The following is a 21,659-nucleotide window of genomic DNA, read 5'->3' as shown; positions in this document are numbered from 1 at the left end:
GAGACACACCATTGCTTTACGTCGTGTTCGGGGGTTGGTCTGAATACCAGGGTTAAGGAACCAGTCGACTGACACATAGTCCAGTGTAGTCCCACCGATCAGCGTTAATAGCACACGTGCAAGGTCCCACACTTCTGTGACGTGAGGGCATAGGAGACGATGCTCTCTGGTGTCTACGTCACCACATCGGCCGCAAGCAGCCGAGGGCCATAGGAGGATGGCCGCCAGGCGATGATTAGTGGGTATTAAATTGTTTACAACGCGATACCATAGCGCTGAAACTTCTGTGGGAAGGGCTAGGTGGTTGATATTAGCCCAAGCGTGGTGCCAGATGACCGACGGTCGTCTGTCCTCCAATTTGTGTGGTGTGAGCTGGCCTCGAAGCGCCTAGTAAAGGCGCTTCGATGTGCGTGCCTTGTCGGTGGCCACTGCTAGGATGTAACTTTGATTGAGGTGATAGTCCTTGACTGTCGTCATCCGGAATGGAATATGTGTCAAGCATACTGGTGCACGCGCCGATTGTAGGCGATAACGGTCGAAAAGCACCGCTGTTGTCCCACCTGGGTCAATCTCACGCAAAGTGGCGATACGGTGAATCAGGATTGCCGCACATTTGTGGGGAAAGTCAATGAGTCCAAGGCGACTATCGACTTTTGGCAGTGTACAAGTCTGTGCATCAACTTTGAATAGTGCACGCCGCCACAATAGGCAATATACTGTTTGTGAGATGGCTCTGCTGGTTTGTTTCGGTAGCGTAAGGAGTTGTGCTACATACCATGCCCGTGATAGGATGTAAGTATTAATCAGTTGGATCCGTTGATGGAGGTCGAGTCGTTGATCAGTGTGACTCACGCAAAGTCCTCTGATGCGCGTGAGAATCCGCCTGCACGTGAGTGTTAACATGCGCTGTGGACAGGCAGTCACCTCAAGACCCAAGATACGTTGTTCCCCTACAATCCGGTAGCATGCGCGTTCGATGGTCAATGATCGTGGTCCTAGTGGGATTAGCACCATTTTGTTGGATTTTAACATGGCACCGGATGCTCGTTCATAAACGTGGAGGACTCGGCGAACCGAATCGATGTCCCTGGCGTTTGCTACAAACACACCTACACCATCCGCCTACGCCACACTGCGGAAGGTGACGCCTGGGAAAGGAACACCATCGACCATCCGTCCGATGTCACGCAGCATGGGGTACAGCGCCAAAGCGATAAAATACACTGACAAGGGACACCCTTGTCGAACTGATCGTCTGATGGCAATTGGTCGTGATCTGCAACCGTTCACAATGATTGTGGAATTTGCTCCATCCAAGAAGTGCCGGATGACTCTTATGAAGTGCTCCCCGAAACCCATCCGCTACATAACGGCCAGCAGGTAGGATGGGAGACCCTATCGGAGGCACCGGCGAAATCTAGGGATCAATTGCAGCCGGGGTTCGAGCGTCGGCGGTGGGTGAGTAAGACAGCATCACGGTATATAGAAGCAGCGGTGAAGGTGGTTCGATTCGAAACGCCACATGATTGAGTGGGACAAAGTACCTTATTCATTCCCTGTTTAAGACGTGAAGCCACACTTCGTGCCACCAACTTATAATCAGTGTTAAGAACGGTGATGGGACGTACGTCTTTAGCCCATCAGTGACCTGTGACCTTTGGATTAAAGCCAATACGTACAGCTAGAAAATCGGCGGGTAGCTCGCAACCAGCAAAAATCTCCTCGCACATTTTGCAGAAGCGGTCTCCTAACAGGCCGGAAAACCTAGCACTTCGATTAGTGCTGGAATGGCACAATCGAAGGGCGGTATCCTTGCGGAGTACCGCCAGAGATGAAAAACCGCAGTGTCAGGGCCTAAATGCTTGCAGCGTGTGCGTTCCACATGAGGGAGTGACATACGGTGGTGCGGGCTGATATGGCAACAGGCGACCGTCGAAAACATCGCAAAAGCAAGTGCCGGAAGGAACGACAATATACGAGAGCACTCGTCAACAGCCCAGTACTACCCTCCATGTCGAGGAGTGAACTGCGACTCCTATTTGAACGCCGCTAGCTGCCAGGGCAGTGGAGAAGCCGTGAGGCCGCCCCACAGCAGCGTCAGGCCGGTGCGAGCTATACTGGCGCGAGCTACACCTAGCCGAGTGCTTACGTCGTCCACCACCTACTGCATATGTGTGTGTGCGTGTGTACACACGTATTCTGCGTGCGTGCGGCGGCGACGACGACGACGTTCGCGAGGAGCTAAGGTTATAACTCCAAACAATTTAATTAAAATTATCTGTGACCAGACCATAAGAGACGCTAACGAGGCATCCGAAGGCACTGTCCTGTGCCCCCATAAATTACCAGCCTAGCGTAATGCGGCTGCAAGTGCGGTCCGGCTAACCGCAAAAAAAAAAAAAAAAAAAAAAATTACTTAAGATAATCTTAAATTAATTAAAAGAAATCGTGGTGTGTAAGCAACTAACTACTGGGCACATCAACAACTACGACAAGTTTTGCTACCAGCGGAATATCTGATCACTGCAGAATGTTAACCCATTTCAGGCTGTGTTTTAATTAATTTTAGGTGGGCCGATCCCGGCGGTACTGCAATGCCGGGCCAACCCGCTACAGAGGTGGAGCAAGCCCCTAGCACTCCGTCAGAAGCCAAAAATGAGTTTAATATTCTGGTCGTATGATGCAGGACGTATCAGATATTAAGCTGATAAGAACAGATACTACACTTTTTTTCCCTCCTACCTCCCCTATAGCCCTACCTTTTCCTCTCCAAAAATGCCGCCATCCTCTAGTGTCGACGCAGCACGTAAAGCAGGGTGTTGTTAGTAGCAAGACTTATTGCCATAAACCGAAAATAAAAGCGGAGGCATACTCTGCTATGCCTCAGGGGGCGACGACACACTACTCAGAAACACACCTCCCTCTGCAGGTGTGAGGCAAGTGATGATTTTAAAAACTAAATAGAAAGAAATAAATAAAGACAAAAATGAAGGCAAAATAAAAAAAAAAACAGCGACGCAGCACACTCAAACGAACTGGCGAGATAATCCCATCGCCCATAGAATTAACAAAGTAATAATCCTCTAAGATAGATTATGCGTTTTCCAATTTTCCAATAATTTTCCATACAAGGTTCACACAATTCGCATGTTACCAATTTCCATATTATCAGTATCACAGAACAGTCTACTCTAGTGATGCCCAGAAGGCCAATATCAAATCTGGGGTATGGGTAAGTCAAGGGTAGTTTGAAAGTCCGAGTGACAAAGATCCAGGGGTACACTCAGGCAATTCTTATACGAGGTGCCTTAGTTAGCCCGGAACACCTTTTGATAACCATGAACCATTGCAACTTTAAGAAATCTTGCAAAAGTAATGGTATATTTCCGGTCAGATTCCGCCAGGCGATGCTGGCTCCAAAGGTAGTCCATGAAAGAGACAGCATCTGCGAGGCAAAGGTCATAGATCGTGAAAATGGTTTGGCCCAAGAGACACACCATTGCGTTACGTCGTGTTCGGGGGTTGGTCTGAATACCAGGGTTAAGGAACCAGTCGACTGACACATAGTCCAGTGTAGTCCCACCGATCAGCGTTAATAGCACACGTGCAAGGTCCCACACTTCTGTGACGTGAGGGCATAGGAGACGATGCTCTCTGGTGTCTACGTCACCACATCGGCCGCAAGCAGCCGAGGGCCATAGGAGGATGGCCGCCAGGCGATGATTAGTGGGTATTAAATTGTTTACAACGCGATACCATAGCGCTGAAACTTCTGTGGGAAGGGCTAGGTGGTTGATATTAGCCCAAGCGTGGTGCCAGATGACCGACGGTCGTCTGTCCTCCAATTTGTGTGGTGTGAGCTGGCCGCGAAGCGCCTAGTAAAGGCGCTTCGATGTGCGTGCCTTGTCGGTGGCCACTGCTAGGATGTAACTTTGATTGAGGTGATAGTCCTTGACTGTCGTCATCCGGAATGGAATATGTGTCAAGCATACTGGTGCACGCGCCGATTGTAGGCGATAACGGTCGAAAAGCACCGCTGTTGTCCCACCTGGGTCAATCTCACGCAAAGTGGCGATACGGTGAATCAGGATTGCCGCACATTTGTGGGGAAAGTCAATGAGTCCAAGGCGACTATCGACTTTTGGCAGTGTACAAGTCTGTGCATCAACTTTGAATAGTGCACGCCGCCACAATAGGCAATATACTGTTTGTGAGATGGCTCTGCTGGTTTGTTTCGGTAGCGTAAGGAGTTGTGCTACATACCATGCCCGTGATAGGATGTAAGTATTAATCAGTTGGATTCGTTGATGGAGGTCGAGTCGTTGATCAGTGTGACTCACGCAAAGTCCTCTGATGCGCGTGAGAATCCGCCTGCACGTGAGTGTTAACATGCGCTGTGGACAGGCAGTCACCTCAAGACCCAAGATACGTTGTTCCCCTACAATCCGGTAGCATGCGCGTTCGATGGTCAATGATCGTGGTCCTAGTGGGATTAGCACCATTTTGTTGGATTTTAACATGGCACCAGATGCTCGTTCATAAACGTGGAGGACTCGGCGAACCGAATCGATGTCCCTGGCGTTTGCTACAAACACACCTACACCATCCGCCTACGCCACACTGCGGAAGGTGACGCCTGGGAAAGGAACACCATCGACCATCCGTCCGATGTCACGCAGCATGGGGTACAGCGCCAAAGCGATAAAATACACTGACAAGGGACACCCTTGTCGAACTGATCGTCTGATGGGAATTGGTCGTGATCTGCAACCGTTCACAATGATTGTGGAATTTGCTCCATCCAAGAAGTGCCGGATGACTCTTATGAAGTGCTCCCCGAAACCCATCCGCTACATAACGGCCAGCAGGTAGGATGGGAGACCCTATCGGAGGCACCGGCGAAATCTAGGGATCAATTGCAGCCGGGGTTCGAGCGTCGGCGGTGGGTGAGTAAGACAGCATCACGGTATATAGAAGCAGCGGTGAAGGTGGTTCGATTCGAAACGCCACATGATTGAGTGGGACAAAGTACCTTATTCATTCCCTGTTTAAGACGTGAAGCCACACTTCGTGCCACCAACTTATAATCAGTGTTAAGAACGGTGATGGGACGTACGTCTTTAGCCCATCAGTGACCTGTGACCTTTGGATTAAAGCCAATACGTACAGCTAGAAAATCGGCGGGTAGCTCGCAACCAGCAAAAATCTCCTCGCACATTTTGCAGAAGCGGTCTCCTAACAGGCCGGAAAACCTAGCACTTCGATTAGTGCTGGAATGGCACAATCGAAGGGCGGTATCCTTGCGGAGTACCGCCAGAGATGAAAAACCGCAGTGTCAGGGCCTAAATGCTTGCAGCGTGTGCGTTCCACATGAGGGAGTGACATACGGTGGTGCGGGCTGATATGGCAACAGGCGACCGTCGAAAACATCGCAAAAGCAAGTGCCGGAAGGAACGACAATATACGAGAGCACTCGTCAACAGCCCAGTACTACCCTCCATGTCGAGGAGTGAACTGCGACTCCTATTTGAACGCCGCTAGCTGCCAGGGCAGTGGAGAAGCCGTGAGGCCGCCCCACAGCAGCGTCAGGCCGGTGCGAGCTATACTGGCGCGAGCTACACCTAGCCGAGTGCTTACGTCGTCCACCACCTACTGCATATGTGTGTGTGCGTGTGTACACACGTATTCTGCGTGCGTGCGGCGGCGACGACGACGACGTTCGCGAGGAGCTAAGGTTATAACTCCAAACAATTTAATTAAAATTATCTGTGACCAGACCATAAGAGACGCTAACGAGGCATCCGAAGGCACTGTCCTGTGCCCCCATAAATTACCAGCCTAGCGTAATGCGGCTGCAAGTGCCTTCCGGCTAACCGCAAAAAAAAAAAAAAAAAAAAAAAAATTACTTAAGATAATCTTAAATTAATTAAAAGAAATCGTGGTGTGTAAGCAACTAACTACTGGGCACATCAACAACTACGACAAGTTTTGCTACCAGCGGAATATCTGATCACTGCAGAATGTTAACCCATTTCAGGCTGTGTTTTAATTAATATTAGGTGGGCCGATCCCGGCGGTACTGCAATGCCGGGCCAACCCGCTACAGAGGTGGAGCAAGCCCCTAGCACTCCGTCAGAAGCCAAAAATGAGTTTAATATTCTGGTCGTATGATGCAGGACGTATCAGATATTAAGCTGATAAGAACAGATACTACACTTTTATTCCCTCCCACCTCCCCTATAGCCCTACCTTTTCCTCTCCAAAAATGCCGCCATCCTCTAGTGTCGACGCAGCACGTAAAGCAGGGTGTTGTTAGTAGCAAGACTTATTGCCATAAACCGAAAATAAAAGCGGAGGCATACTCTGCTATGCCTCAGGGGGCGACGACACACTACTCAGAAACACACCTCCCTCTGCAGGTGTGAGGCAAGTGATGATTTTAAAAACTAAATAGAAAGAAATAAATAAAGACAAAAATGAAGGCAAAATAAAAAAAAAAAACAGCGACGCAGCACACTCAAACGAACTGGCGAGATAATCCCATCGCCCATAGAATTAACAAAGTAATAATCCTCTAAGATAGATTATGCGTTTTCCAATTTTCCAATAATTTTCCATACAAGGTTCACACAATTCGCATGTTACCAATTTCCATATTATCAGTATCACAGAACAGTCTACTCTAGTGATGCCCAGAAGGCCAATATCAAATCTGGGGTATGGGTAAGTCAAGGGTAGTTTGAAAGTCCGAGTGACAAAGATCCAGGGGTACACTCAGGCAATTCTTATACGAAGTGCCTTAGTTAGCCCGGAACACCTTTTGATAACCATGAACCATTGCAACTTTAAGAAATCTTGCAAAAGTAATGGTATATTTCCGGTCAGATTCCGCCAGGCGATGCTGGCTCCAAAGGTAGTCCATGAAAGAGACAGCATCTGCGAGGCAAAGGTCATAGATCGTGAAAATGGTTTGGCCCAAGAGACACACCATTGCTTTACGTCGTGTTCGGGGGTTGGTCTGAATACCAGGGTTAAGGAACCAGTCGACTGACACATAGTCCAGTGTAGTCCCACCGATCAGCGTTAATAGCACACGTGCAAGGTCCCACACTTCTGTGACGTGAGGGCATAGGAGACGATGCTCTCTGGTGTCTACGTCACCACATCGGCCGCAAGCAGCCGAGGGCCATAGGAGGATGGCCGCCAGGCGATGATTAGTGGGTATTAAATTGTTTACAACGCGATACCATAGCGCTGAAACTTCTGTGGGAAGGGCTAGGTGGTTGATATTAGCCCAAGCGTGGTGCCAGATGACCGACGGTCGTCTGTCCTCCAATTTGTGTGGTGTGAGCTGGCCTCGAAGCGCCTAGTAAAGGCGCTTCGATGTGCGTGCCTTGTCGGTGGCCACTGCTGGGATGTAACTTTGATTGAGGTGATAGTCCTTGACTGTCGTCATCCGGAATGGAATATGTGTCAAGCATACTGGTGCACGCGCCGATTGTAGGCGATAACGGTCGAAAAGCACCGCTGTTGTCCCACCTGGGTCAATCTCACGCAAAGTGGCGATACGGTGAATCAGGATTGCCGCACATTTGTGGGGAAAGTCAATGAGTCCAAGGCGACTATCGACTTTTGGCAGTGTACAAGTCTGTGCATCAACTTTGAATAGTGCACGCCGCCACAATAGGCAATATACTGTTTGTGAGATGGCTCTGCTGGTTTGTTTCGGTAGCGTAAGGAGTTGTGCTACATACCATGCCCGTGATAGGATGTAAGTATTAATCAGTTGGATTCGTTGATGGAGGTCGAGTCGTTGATCAGTGTGACTCACGCAAAGTCCTCTGATGCGCGTGAGAATCCGCCTGCACGTGAGTGTTAACATGCGCTGTGGACAGGCAGTCACCTCAAGACCCAAGATACGTTGTTCCCCTACAATCCGGTAGCATGCGCGTTCGATGGTCAATGATCGTGGTCCTAGTGGGATTAGCACCATTTTGTTGGATTTTAACATGGCACCGGATGCTCGTTCATAAACGTGGAGGACTCGGCGAACCGAATCGATGTCCCTGGCGTTTGCTACAAACACACCTACACCATCCGCCTACGCCACACTGCGGAAGGTGACGCCTGGGAAAGGAACACCATCGACCATCCGTCCGATGTCACGCAGCATGGGGTACAGCGCCAAAGCGATAAAATACACTGACAAGGGACACCCTTGTCGAACTGATCGTCTGATGGGAATTGGTCGTGATCTGCAACCGTTCACAATGATTGTGGAATTTGCTCCATCCAAGAAGTGCCGGATGACTCTTATGAAGTGCTCCCCGAAACCCATCCGCTACATAACGGCCAGCAGGTAGGATGGGAGACCCTATCGGAGGCACCGGCGAAATCTAGGGATCAATTGCAGCCGGGGTTCGAGCGTCGGCGGTGGGTGAGTAAGACAGCATCACGGTATATAGAATCAGCGGTGAAGGAGGTTCGATTCGAAACGCCACATGATTGAGTGGGACAAAGTACCTTATTCATTCCCTGTTTAAGACGTGAAGCCACACTTCGTGCCACCAACTTATAATCAGTGTTAAGAACGGTGATGGGACGTACGTCTTTAGCCCATCAGTGACCTGTGACCTTTGGATTAAAGCCAATACGTACAGCTAGAAAATCGGCGGGTAGCTCGCAACCAGCAAAAATCTCCTCGCACATTTTGCAGAAGCGGTCTCCTAACAGGCCGGAAAACCTAGCACTTCGATTAGTGCTGGAATGGCACAATCGAAGGGCGGTATCCTTGCGGAGTACCGCCAGAGATGAAAAACCGCAGTGTCAGGGCCTAAATGCTTGCAGCGTGTGCGTTCCACATGAGGGAGTGACATACGGTGGTGCGGGCTGATATGGCAACAGGCGACCGTCGAAAACATCGCAAAAGCAAGTGCCGGAAGGAACGACAATATACGAGAGCACTCGTCAACAGCCCAGTACTACCCTCCATGTCGAGGAGTGAACTGCGACTCCTATTTGAACGCCGCTAGCTGCCAGGGCAGTGGAGAAGCCGTGAGGCCGCCCCACAGCAGCGTCAGGCCGGTGCGAGCTATACTGGCGCGAGCTACACCTAGCCGAGTGCTTACGTCGTCCACCACCTACTGCATATGTGTGTGTGCGTGTGTACACACGTATTCTGCGTGCGTGCGGCGGCGACGACGACGACGTTCGCGAGGAGCTAAGGTTATAACTCCAAACAATTTAATTAAAATTATCTGTGACCAGACCATAAGAGACGCTAACGAGGCATCCGAAGGCACTGTCCTGTGCCCCCATAAATTACCAGCCTAGCGTAATGCGCCTGCAAGTGCCTTCCGGCTAACCGCAAAAAAAAAAAAAAAAAAAAAAAAAATTACTTAAGATAATCTTAAATTAATTAAAAGAAATCATGGTGTGTAAGCAACTAACTACTGGGCACATCAACAACTACGACAAGTTTTGCTACCAGCGGAATATCTGATCACTGCAGAATGTTAACCCATTTCAGGCTGTGTTTTAATTAATATTAGGTGGGCCGATCCCGGCGGTACTGCAATGCCGGGCCAACCCGCTACAGAGGTGGAGCAAGCCCCTAGCACTCCGTCAGAAGCCAAAAATGAGTTTAATATTCTGGTCGTATGATGCAGGACGTATCAGATATTAAGCTGATAAGAACAGATACTACACTTTTTTTCCCTCCTACCTCCCCTATAGCCCTACCTTTTCCTCTCCAAAAATGCCGCCATCCTCTAGTGTCGACGCAGCACGTAAAGCAGGGTGTTGTTAGTAGCAAGACTTATTGCCATAAACCGAAAATAAAAGCGGAGGCATACTCTGCTATGCCTCAGGGGGCGACGACACACTACTCAGAAACACACCTCCCTCTGCAGGTGTGAGGCAAGTGATGATTTTAAAAACTAAATAGAAAGAAATAAATAAAGACAAAAATGAAGGCAAAATAAAAAAAAAAACAGCGACGCAGCACACTCAAACGAACTGGCGAGATAATCCCATCGCCCATAGAATTAACAAAGTAATAATCCTCTAAGATAGATTATGCGTTTTCCAATTTTCCAATAATTTTCCATACAAGGTTCACACAATTCGCATGTTACCAATTTCCATATTATCAGTATCACAGAACAGTCTACTCTAGTGATGCCCAGAAGGCCAATATCAAATCTGGGGTATGGGTAAGTCAAGGGTAGTTTGAAAGTCCGAGTGACAAAGATCCAGGGGTACACTCAGGCAATTCTTATACGAGGTGCCTTAGTTAGCCCGGAACACCTTTTGATAACCATGAACCATTGCAACTTTAAGAAATCTTGCAAAAGTAATGGTATATTTCCGGTCAGATTCCGCCAGGCGATGCTGGCTCCAAAGGTAGTCCATGAAAGAGACAGCATCTGCGAGGCAAAGGTCATAGATCGTGAAAATGGTTTGGCCCAAGAGACACACCATTGCTTTACGTCGTGTTCGGGGGTTGGTCTGAATACCAGGGTTAAGGAACCAGTCGACTGACACATAGTCCAGTGTAGTCCCACCGATCAGCGTTAATAGCACACGTGCAAGGTCCCACACTTCTGTGACGTGAGGGCATAGGAGACGATGCTCTCTGGTGTCTACGTCACCACATCGGCCGCAAGCAGCCGAGGGCCATAGGAGGATGGCCGCCAGGCGATGATTAGTGGGTATTAAATTGTTTACAACGCGATACCATAGCGCTGAAACTTCTGTGGGAAGGGCTAGGTGGTTGATATTAGCCCAAGCGTGGTGCCAGATGACCGACGGTCGTCTGTCCTCCAATTTGTGTGGTGTGAGCTGGCCTCGAAGCGCCTAGTAAAGGCGCTTCGATGTGCGTGCCTTGTCGGTGGCCACTGCTAGGATGTAACTTTGATTGAGGTGATAGTCCTTGACTGTCGTCATCCGGAATGGAATATGTGTCAAGCATACTGGTGCACGCGCCGATTGTAGGCGATAACGGTCGAAAAGCACCGCTGTTGTCCCACCTGGGTCAATCTCACGCAAAGTGGCGATACGGTGAATCAGGATTGCCGCACATTTGTGGGGAAAGTCAATGAGTCCAAGGCGACTATCGACTTTTGGCAGTGTACAAGTCTGTGCATCAACTTTGAATAGTGCACGCCGCCACAATAGGCAATATACTGTTTGTGAGATGGCTCTGCTGGTTTGTTTCGGTAGCGTAAGGAGTTGTGCTACATACCATGCCCGTGATAGGATGTAAGTATTAATCAGTTGGATTCGTTGATGGAGGTCGAGTCGTTGATCAGTGTGACTCACGCAAAGTCCTCTGATGCGCGTGAGAATCCGCCTGCACGTGAGTGTTAACATGCGCTGTGGACAGGCAGTCACCTCAAGACCCAAGATACGTTGTTCCCCTACAATCCGGTAGCATGCGCGTTCGATGGTCAATGATCGTGGTCCTAGTGGGATTAGCACCATTTTGTTGGATTTTAACATGGCACCAGATGCTCGTTCATAAACGTGGAGGACTCGGCGAACCGAATCGATGTCCCTGGCGTTTGCTACAAACACACCTACACCATCCGCCTACGCCACACTGCGGAAGGTGACGCCTAGGAAAGGAACACCATCGACCATCCGTCCGATGTCACGCAGCATGGGGTACAGCGCCAAAGCGATAAAATACACTGACAAGGGACACCCTTGTCGAACTGATCGTCTGATGGGAATTGGTCGTGATCTGCAACCGTTCACAATGATTGTGGAATTTGCTCCATCCAAGAAGTGCCGGATGACTCTTATGAAGTGCTCCCCGAAACCCATCCGCTACATAACGGCCAGCAGGTAGGATGGGAGACCCTATCAGAGGCACCGGCGAAATCTAGGGATCAATTGCAGCCGGGGTTCGAGCGTCGGCGGTGGGTGAGTAAGACAGCATCACGGTATATAGAAGCAGCGGTGAAGGTGGTTCGATTCGAAACGCCACATGATTGAGTGGGACAAAGTACCTTATTCATTCCCTGTTTAAGACGTGAAGCCACACTTCGTGCCACCAACTTATAATCAGTGTTAAGAACGGTGATGGGACGTACGTCTTTAGCCCATCAGTGACCTGTGACCTTTGGATTAAAGCCAATACGTACAGCTAGAAAATCGGCGGGTAGCTCGCAACCAGCAAAAATCTCCTCGCACATTTTGCAGAAGCGGTCTCCTAACAGGCCGGAAAACCTAGCACTTCGATTAGTGCTGGAATGGCACAATCGAAGGGCGGTATCCTTGCGGAGTACCGCCAGAGATGAAAAACCGCAGTGTCAGGGCCTAAATGCTTGCAGCGTGTGCGTTCCACATGAGGGAGTGACATACGGTGGTGCGGGCTGATATGGCAACAGGCGACCGTCGAAAACATCGCAAAAGCAAGTGCCGGAAGGAACGACAATATACGAGAGCACTCGTCAACAGCCCAGTACTACCCTCCATGTTGAGGAGTGAACTGCGACTCCTATTTGAACGCCGCTAGCTGCCAGGGCAGTGGAGAAGCCGTGAGGCCGCCCCACAGCAGCGTCAGGCCGGTGCGAGCTATACTGGCGCGAGCTACACCTAGCCGAGTGCTTACGTCGTCCACCACCTACTGCATATGTGTGTGTGCGTGTGTACACACGTATTCTGCGTGCGTGCGGCGGCGACGACGACGACGTTCGCGAGGAGCTAAGGTTATAACTCCAAACAATTTAATTAAAATTATATGTGACCAGACCATAAGAGACGCTAACGAGGCATCCGAAGGCACTGACCTGTGCCCCCATAAATTACCAGCCTAGCGTAATGCGGCTGCAAGTGCGGTCCGGCTAACCGCAAAAAAAAAAAAAAAAAAAAAAAAAAAAATTACTTAAGATAATCTTAAATTAATTAAAAGAAATCGTGGTGTGTAAGCAACTAACTACTAGGCACATCAACAACTACGACAAGTTTTGCTACCAGCGGAATATCTGATCACTGCAGAATGTTAACCCATTTCAGGCTGTGTTTTAATTAATTTTAGGTGGGCCGATCCCGGCGGTACTGCAATGCCGGGCCAACCCGCTACAGAGGTGGAGCAAGCCCCTAGCACTCCGTCAGAAGCCAAAAATGAGTTTAATATTCTGGTCGTGTGATGCAGGACGTATCAGATATTAAGCTGATAAGAACAGATACTACACTTTTTTTCCCTCCTACCTCCCCTATAGCCCTACCTTTTCCTCTCCAAAAATGCCGCCATCCTCTAGTGTCGACGCAGCACGTAAAGCAGGGTGTTGTTAGTAGCAAGACTTATTGCCATAAACCGAAAATAAAAGCGGAGGCATACTCTGCTATGCCTCAGGGGGCGACGACACACTACTCAGAAACACACCTCCCTCTGCAGGTGTGAGGCAAGTGATGATTTTAAAAACTAAATAGAAAGAAATAAATAAAGACAAAAATGAAGGCAAAATAAAAAAAAAAACAGCGACGCAGCACACTCAAACGAACTGGCGAGATAATCCCATCGCCCATAGAATTAACAAAGTAATAATCCTCTAAGATAGATTATGCGTTTTCCAATTTTCCAATAATTTTTCATACAAGGTTCACACAATTCGCATGTTACCAATTTCCATATTATCAGTATCACAGAACAGTCTACTCTAGTGATGCCCAGAAGGCCAATATCAAATCTGGGGTATGGGTAAGTCAAGGGTAGTTTGAAAGTCCGAGTGACAAAGATCCAGGGGTACACTCAGGCAATTCTTATACGAGGTGCCTTAGTTAGCCCGGAACACCTTTTGATAACCATGAACCATTGCAACTTTAAGAAATCTTGCAAAAGTAATGGTATACTTCCGGTCAGATTCCGCCAGGCGATGCTGGCTCCAAAGGTAGTCCATGAAAGAGACAGCATCTGCGAGGCAAAGGTCATAGATCGTGAAAATGGTTTGGCCCAAGAGACACACCATTGCGTTACGTCGTGTTCGGGGGTTGGTCTGAATACCAGGGTTAAGGAACCAGTCGACTGACACATAGTCCAGTGTAGTCCCACCGATCAGCGTTAATAGCACACGTGCAAGGTCCCACACTTCTGTGACGTGAGGGCATAGGAGACGATGCTCTCTGTTGTCTACGTCACCACATCGGCCGCAAGCAGCCGAGGGCCATAGGAGGATGGCCGCCAGGCGATGATTAGTGGGTATTAAATTGTTTACAACGCGATACCATAGCGCTGAAACTTCTGTGGGAAGGGCTAGGTGGTTGATATTAGCCCAAGCGTGGTGCCAGATGACCGACGGTCGTCTGTCCTCCAATTTGTGTGGTGTGAGCTGGCCTCGAAGCGCCTAGTAAAGGCGCTTCGATGTGCGTGCCTTGTCGGTGGCCACTGCTAGGATGTAACTTTGATTGAGGTGATAGTCCTTGACTGTCGTCATCCGGAATGGAATATGTGTCAAGCATACTGGTGCACACGCCGATTGTAGGCGATAACGGTCGAAAAGCACCACTGTTGTCCCACCTGGGTCAATCTCACGCAAAGTGGCGATACGGTGAATCAGGATTGCCGCACATTTGTGGGGAAAGTCAATGAGTCCAAGGCGACTATCGACTTTTGGCAGTGTACAAGTCTGTGCATCAACTTTGAATAGTGCACGCCGCCACAATAGGCAATATACTGTTTGTGAGATGGCTCTGCTGGTTTGTTTCGGTAGCGTAAGGAGTTGTGCTACATACCATGCCCGTGATAGGATGTAAGTATTAATCAGTTGGATTCGTTGATGGAGGTCGAGTCGTTGATCAGTGTGACTCACGCAAAGTCCTCTGATGCGCGTGAGAATCCGCCTGCACGTGAGTGTTAACATGCGCTGTGGACAGGCAGTCACCTCAAGACCCAAGATACGTTGTTCCCCTACAATCCGGTAGCATGCGCGTTCGATGGTCAATGATCGTGGTCCTAGTGGGATTAGCACCATTTTGTTGGATTTTAACATGGCACCGGATGCTCGTTCATAAACGTGGAGGACTCGGCGAACCGAATCGATGTCCCTGGCGTTTGCTACAAACACACCTACACCATCCGCCTACGCCACACTGCGGAAGGTGACGCCTGGGAAAGGAACACCATCGACCATCCGTCCGATGTCACGCAGCATGGGGTACAGCGCCAAAGCGATAAAATACACTGACAAGGGACACCCTTGTCGAACTGATCGTCTGATGGCAATTGGTCGTGATCTGCAACCGTTCACAATGATTGTGGAATTTGCTCCATCCAAGAAGTGCCGGATGACTCTTATGAAGTGCTCCCCGAAACCCATCCGCTACATAACGGCCAGCAGGTAGGATGGGAGACCCTATCGGAGGCACCGGCGAAATCTAGGGATCAATTGCAGCCGGGGTTCGAGCGTCGGCGGTGGGTGAGTAAGACAGCATCACGGTATATAGAAGCAGCGGTGAAGGTGGTTCGATTCGAAACGCCACATGATTGAGTGGGACAAAGTACCTTATTCATTCCCTGTTTAAGACGTGAAGCCACACTTCGTGCCACCAACTTATAATCGGTGTTAAGAACGGTGATGGGACGTACGTCTTTAGCCCATCAGTGACCTGTGACCTTTGGATTAAAGCCAATACGTACAGCTAGAAAATCGGCGGGTAGCTCGCAACCAGCAAAAATCTCCTCGCACATTTTGCAGAAGCGGTCTCCTAACAGGCCGGAAAACCTAGCACTTCGATTAGTGCTGGAATGGCACAATCGAAGGGCGGTATCCTTGCGGAGTACCGCCAGAGATGAAAAACCGCAGTGTCAGGGCCTAAATGCTTGCAGCGTGTGCGTTCCACATGAGGGAGTGACATACGGTGGTGCGGGCTGATATGGCAACAGGCGACCGTCGAAAACATCGCAAAAGCAAGTGCCGGAAGGAACGACAATATACGAGAGCACTCGTCAACAGCCCAGTACTACCCTCCATGTTGAGGAGTGAACTGCGACTCCTATTTGAACGCCGCTAGCTGCCAGGGCAGTGGAGAAGCCGTGAGGCCGCCCCACAGCAGCGTCAGGCCGGTGCGAGCTATACTGGCGCGAGCTACACCTAGCCGAGTGCTTACGTCGTCCACCACCTACTGCATATGTGTGTGTGCGTGTGTACACACGTATTCTGCGTGCGTGCGGCGGCGACGACGACGACGTTCGCGAGGAGCTAAGGTTATAACTCCAAACAATTTAATTAAAATTATATGTGACCAGACCATAAGAGACGCTAACGAGGCATCCGAAGGCACTGACCTGTGCCCCCATAAATTACCAGCCTAGCGTAATGCGGCTGCAAGTGCGGTCCGGCTAACCGCAAAAAAAAAAAAAAAAAAAAAAAAAAAATTACTTAAGATAATCTTAAATTAATTAAAAGAAATCGTGGTGTGTAAGCAACTAACTACTAGGCACATCAACAACTACGACAAGTTTTGCTACCAGCGGAATATCTGATCACTGCAGAATGTTAACCCATTTCAGGCTGTGTTTTAATTAATTTTAGGTGGGCCGATCCCGGCGGTACTGCAATGCCGGGCCAACCCGCTACAGAGGTGGAGCAAGCCCCTAGCACTCCGTCAGAAGCCAAAAATGAGTTTAATATTCTGGTCGTGTGATGCAGGACGTATCAGATATTAAGCTGATAAGAACAGATACTACACTTTTTTTCCCTCCTACCTCCCCTATAGCCCTACCTTTTCCTCTCCAAAAATGCCGCCATCCTCTAGTGTCGACGCAGCACGTAAAGCAGGGTGTTGTTAGTAGCAAGACTTATTGCCATAAACCGAAAATAAAAGCGGAGGCATACTCTGCTATGCCTCAGGGGGCGACGACACACTACTCAGAAACACACCTCCCTCTGCAGGTGTGAGGCAAGTGATGATTTTAAAAACTAAATAGAAAGAAATAAATAAAGACAAAAATGAAGGCAAAATAAAAAAAAAAACAGCGACGCAGCACACTCAAACGAACTGGCGAGATAATCCCATCGCCCATAGAATTAACAAAGTAATAATCCTCTAAGATAGATTATGCGTTTTCCAATTTTCCAATAATTTTTCATACAAGGTTCACACAATTCGCATGTTACCAATTTCCATATTATCAGTATCACAGAACAGTCTACTCTAGTGATGCCCAGAAGGCCAATATCAAATCTGGGGTATGGGTAAGTCAAGGGTAGTTTGAAAGTCCGAGTGACAAAGATCCAGGGGTACACTCAGGCAATTCTTATACGAGGTGCCTTAGTTAGCCCGGAACACCTTTTGATAACCATGAACCATTGCAACTTTAAGAAATCTTGCAAAAGTAATGGTATACTTCCGGTCAGATTCCGCCAGGCGATGCTGGCTCCAAAGGTAGTCCATGAAAGAGACAGCATCTGCGAGGCAAAGGTCATAGATCGTGAAAATGGTTTGGCCCAAGAGACACACCATTGCGTTACGTCGTGTTCGGGGGTTGGTCTGAATACCAGGGTTAAGGAACCAGTCGACTGACACATAGTCCAGTGTAGTCCCACCGATCAGCGTTAATAGCACACGTGCAAGGTCCCACACTTCTGTGACGTGAGGGCATAGGAGACGATGCTCTCTGTTGTCTACGTCACCACATCGGCCGCAAGCAGCCGAGGGCCATAGGAGGATGGCCGCCAGGCGATGATTAGTGGGTATTAAATTGTTTACAACGCGATACCATAGCGCTGAAACTTCTGTGGGAAGGGCTAGGTGGTTGATATTAGCCCAAGCGTGGTGCCAGATGACCGACGGTCGTCTGTCCTCCAATTTGTGTGGTGTGAGCTGGCCTCGAAGCGCCTAGTAAAGGCGCTTCGATGTGCGTGCCTTGTCGGTGGCCACTGCTAGGATGTAACTTTGATTGAGGTGATAGTCCTTGACTGTCGTCATCCGGAATGGAATATGTGTCAAGCATACTGGTGCACACGCCGATTGTAGGCGATAACGGTCGAAAAGCACCACTGTTGTCCCACCTGGGTCAATCTCACGCAAAGTGGCGATACGGTGAATCAGGATTGCCGCACATTTGTGGGGAAAGTCAATGAGTCCAAGGCGACTATCGACTTTTGGCAGTGTACAAGTCTGTGCATCAACTTTGAATAGTGCACGCCGCCACAATAGGCAATATACTGTTTGTGAGATGGCTCTGCTGGTTTGTTTCGGTAGCGTAAGGAGTTGTGCTACATACCATGCCCGTGATAGGATGTAAGTATTAATCAGTTGGATTCGTTGATGGAGGTCGAGTCGTTGATCAGTGTGACTCACGCAAAGTCCTCTGATGCGCGTGAGAATCCGCCTGCACGTGAGTGTTAACATGCGCTGTGGACAGGCAGTCACCTCAAGACCCAAGATACGTTGTTCCCCTACAATCCGGTAGCATGCGCGTTCGATGGTCAATGATCGTGGTCCTAGTGGGATTAGCACCATTTTGTTGGATTTTAACATGGCACCGGATGCTCGTTCATAAACGTGGAGGACTCGGCGAACCGAATCGATGTCCCTGGCGTTTGCTACAAACACACCTACACCATCCGCCTACGCCACACTGCGGAAGGTGACGCCTGGGAAAGGAACACCATCGACCATCCGTCCGATGTCACGCAGCATGGGGTACAGCGCCAAAGCGATAAAATACACTGACAAGGGACACCCTTGTCGAACTGATCGTCTGATGGCAATTGGTCGTGATCTGCAACCGTTCACAATGATTGTGGAATTTGCTCCATCCAAGAAGTGCCGGATGACTCTTATGAAGTGCTCCCCGAAACCCATCCGCTACATAACGGCCAGCAGGTAGGATGGGAGACCCTATCGGAGGCACCGGCGAAATCTAGGGATCAATTGCAGCCGGGGTTCGAGCGTCGGCGGTGGGTGAGTAAGACAGCATCACGGTATATAGAAGCAGCGGTGAAGGTGGTTCGATTCGAAACGCCACATGATTGAGTGGGACAAAGTACCTTATTCATTCCCTGTTTAAGACGTGAAGCCACACTTCGTGCCACCAACTTATAATCGGTGTTAAGAACGGTGATGGGACGTACGTCTTTAGCCCATCAGTGACCTGTGACCTTTGGATTAAAGCCAATACGTACAGCTAGAAAATCGGCGGGTAGCTCGCAACCAGCAAAAATCTCCTCGCACATTTTGCAGAAGCGGTCTCCTAACAGGCCGGAAAACCTAGCACTTCGATTAGTGCTGGAATGGCACAATCGAAGGGCGGTATCCTTGCGGAGTACCGCCAGAGATGAAAAACCGCAGTGTCAGGGCCTAAATGCTTGCAGCGTGTGCGTTCCACATGAGGGAGTGACATACGGTGGTGCGGGCTGATATGGCAACAGGCGACCGTCGAAAACATCGCAAAAGCAAGTGCCGGAAGGAACGACAATATACGAGAGCACTCGTCAACAGCCCAGTACTACCCTCCATGTTGAGGAGTGAACTGCGACTCCTATTTGAACGCCGCTAGCTGCCAGGGCAGTGGAGAAGCCGTGAGGCCGCCCCACAGCAGCGTCAGGCCGGTGCGAGCTATACTGGCGCGAGCTACACCTAGCCGAGTGCTTACGTCGTCCACCACCTACTGCATATGTGTGTGTGCGTGTGTACACACGTATTCTGCGTGCGTGCGGCGGCGACGACGACGACGTTCGCGAGGAGCTAAGGTTATAACTCCAAACAATTTAATTAAAATTATATGTGACCAGACCATAAGAGACGCTAACGAGGCATCCGAAGGCACTGACCTGTGCCCCCATAAATTACCAGCCTAGCGTAATGCGGCTGCAAGTGCGGTCCGGCTAACCGCAAAAAAAAAAAAAAAAAAAAAAAAAAAATTACTTAAGATAATCTTAAATTAATTAAAAGAAATCGTGGTGTGTAAGCAACTAACTACTAGGCACATCAACAACTACGACAAGTTTTGCTACCAGCGGAATATCTGATCACTGCAGAATGTTAACCCATTTCAGGCTGTGTTTTAATTAATTTTAGGTGGGCCGATCCCGGCGGTACTGCAATGCCGGGCCAACCCGCTACAGAGGTGGAGCAAGCCCCTAGCACTCCGTCAGAAGCCAAAAATGAGTTTAATATTCTGGTCGTGTGATGCAGGACGTATCAGATATTAAGCTGATAAGAACAGATACTACACTTTTTTTCCCTCCTACCTCCCCTATAGCCCTACCTTTTCCTCTCCAAAAATGCCGCCATCCTCTAGTGTCGACGCAGCACCTAAAGCAGGGTGTTGTTAGTAGCAAGACTTATTGCCATAAACCGAAAATAAAAGCGGAGGCATACTCTGCTATGCCTCAGGGGGCGACGACACACTACTCAGAAACACACCTCCCTCTGCAGGTGTGAGGCAAGTGATGATTTTAAAAACTAAATAGAAAGAAATAAATAAAGACAAAAATGAAGGCAAAATAAAAAAAAAAACAGCGACGCAGCACACTCAAACGAACTGGCGAGATAATCCCATCGCCCATAGAATTAACAAAGTAATAATCCTCTAAGATAGATTATGCGTTTTCCAATTTTCCAATAATTTTTCATACAAGGTTCACACAATTCGCATGTTACCAATTTCCATATTATCAGTATCACAGAACAGTCTACTCTAGTGATGCCCAGAAGGCCAATATCAAATCTGGGGTATGGGTAAGTCAAGGGTAGTTTGAAAGTCCGAGTGACAAAGATCCAGGGGTACACTCAGGCAATTCTTATACGAGGTGCCTTAGTTAGCCCGGAACACCTTTTGATAACCATGAACCATTGCAACTTTAAGAAATCTTGCAAAAGTAATGGTATACTTCCGGTCAGATTCCGCCAGGCGATGCTGGCTCCAAAGGTAGTCCATGAAAGAGACAGCATCTGCGAGGCAAAGGTCATAGATCGTGAAAATGGTTTGGCCCAAGAGACACACCATTGCGTTACGTCGTGTTCGGGGGTTGGTCTGAATACCAGGGTTAAGGAACCAGTCGACTGACACATAGTCCAGTGTAGTCCCACCGATCAGCGTTAATAGCACACGTGCAAGGTCCCACACTTCTGTGACGTGAGGGCATAGGAGACGATGCTCTCTGTTGTCTACGTCACCACATCGGCCGCAAGCAGCCGAGGGCCATAGGAGGATGGCCGCCAGGCGATGATTAGTGGGTATTAAATTGTTTACAACGCGATACCATAGCGCTGAAACTTCTGTGGGAAGGGCTAGGTGGTTGATATTAGCCCAAGCGTGGTGCCAGATGACCGACGGTCGTCTGTCCTCCAATTTGTGTGGTGTGAGCTGGCCTCGAAGCGCCTAGTAAAGGCGCTTCGATGTGCGTGCCTTGTCGGTGGCCACTGCTAGGATGTAACTTTGATTGAGGTGATAGTCCTTGACTGTCGTCATCCGGAATGGAATATGTGTCAAGCATACTGGTGCACACGCCGATTGTAGGCGATAACGGTCGAAAAGCACCACTGTTGTCCCACCTGGGTCAATCTCACGCAAAGTGGCGATACGGTGAATCAGGATTGCCGCACATTTGTGGGGAAAGTCAATGAGTCCAAGGCGACTATCGACTTTTGGCAGTGTACAAGTCTGTGCATCAACTTTGAATAGTGCACGCCGCCACAATAGG

The 21,659-nt window shown here is 49.1% G+C and overlaps 6 pseudogenes; all 6 read right to left on the bottom strand.

Annotated features, from left to right (window-relative positions):
* Positions 1 to 2,564: 2,564 nt before the first annotated feature.
* Positions 2,565 to 2,777, bottom strand: LOC124720893 (annotated as a pseudogene).
* A 3,277-nt stretch (positions 2,778 to 6,054) lies between these two features.
* LOC124721115 lies at positions 6,055 to 6,267 on the bottom strand (annotated as a pseudogene).
* Positions 6,268 to 9,546: 3,279 nt separating this feature from the next.
* LOC124720794 lies at positions 9,547 to 9,759 on the bottom strand (annotated as a pseudogene).
* A 3,281-nt stretch (positions 9,760 to 13,040) lies between these two features.
* LOC124719946 lies at positions 13,041 to 13,253 on the bottom strand (annotated as a pseudogene).
* A 3,280-nt stretch (positions 13,254 to 16,533) lies between these two features.
* On the bottom strand, positions 16,534 to 16,746 carry LOC124719936 (annotated as a pseudogene).
* A 3,280-nt stretch (positions 16,747 to 20,026) lies between these two features.
* Positions 20,027 to 20,239, bottom strand: LOC124719929 (annotated as a pseudogene).
* Positions 20,240 to 21,659: the final 1,420 nt, after the last annotated feature.

Source organism: Schistocerca piceifrons, chromosome 1, assembly GCF_021461385.2.
Source record: "Schistocerca piceifrons isolate TAMUIC-IGC-003096 chromosome 1, iqSchPice1.1, whole genome shotgun sequence".
Taxonomy (NCBI): Eukaryota; Metazoa; Arthropoda; class Insecta; order Orthoptera; family Acrididae; genus Schistocerca; species Schistocerca piceifrons.
Note: the sequence above shows the minus strand (reverse complement) of the source record. Positions and strands in the feature narration are given on the sequence as shown.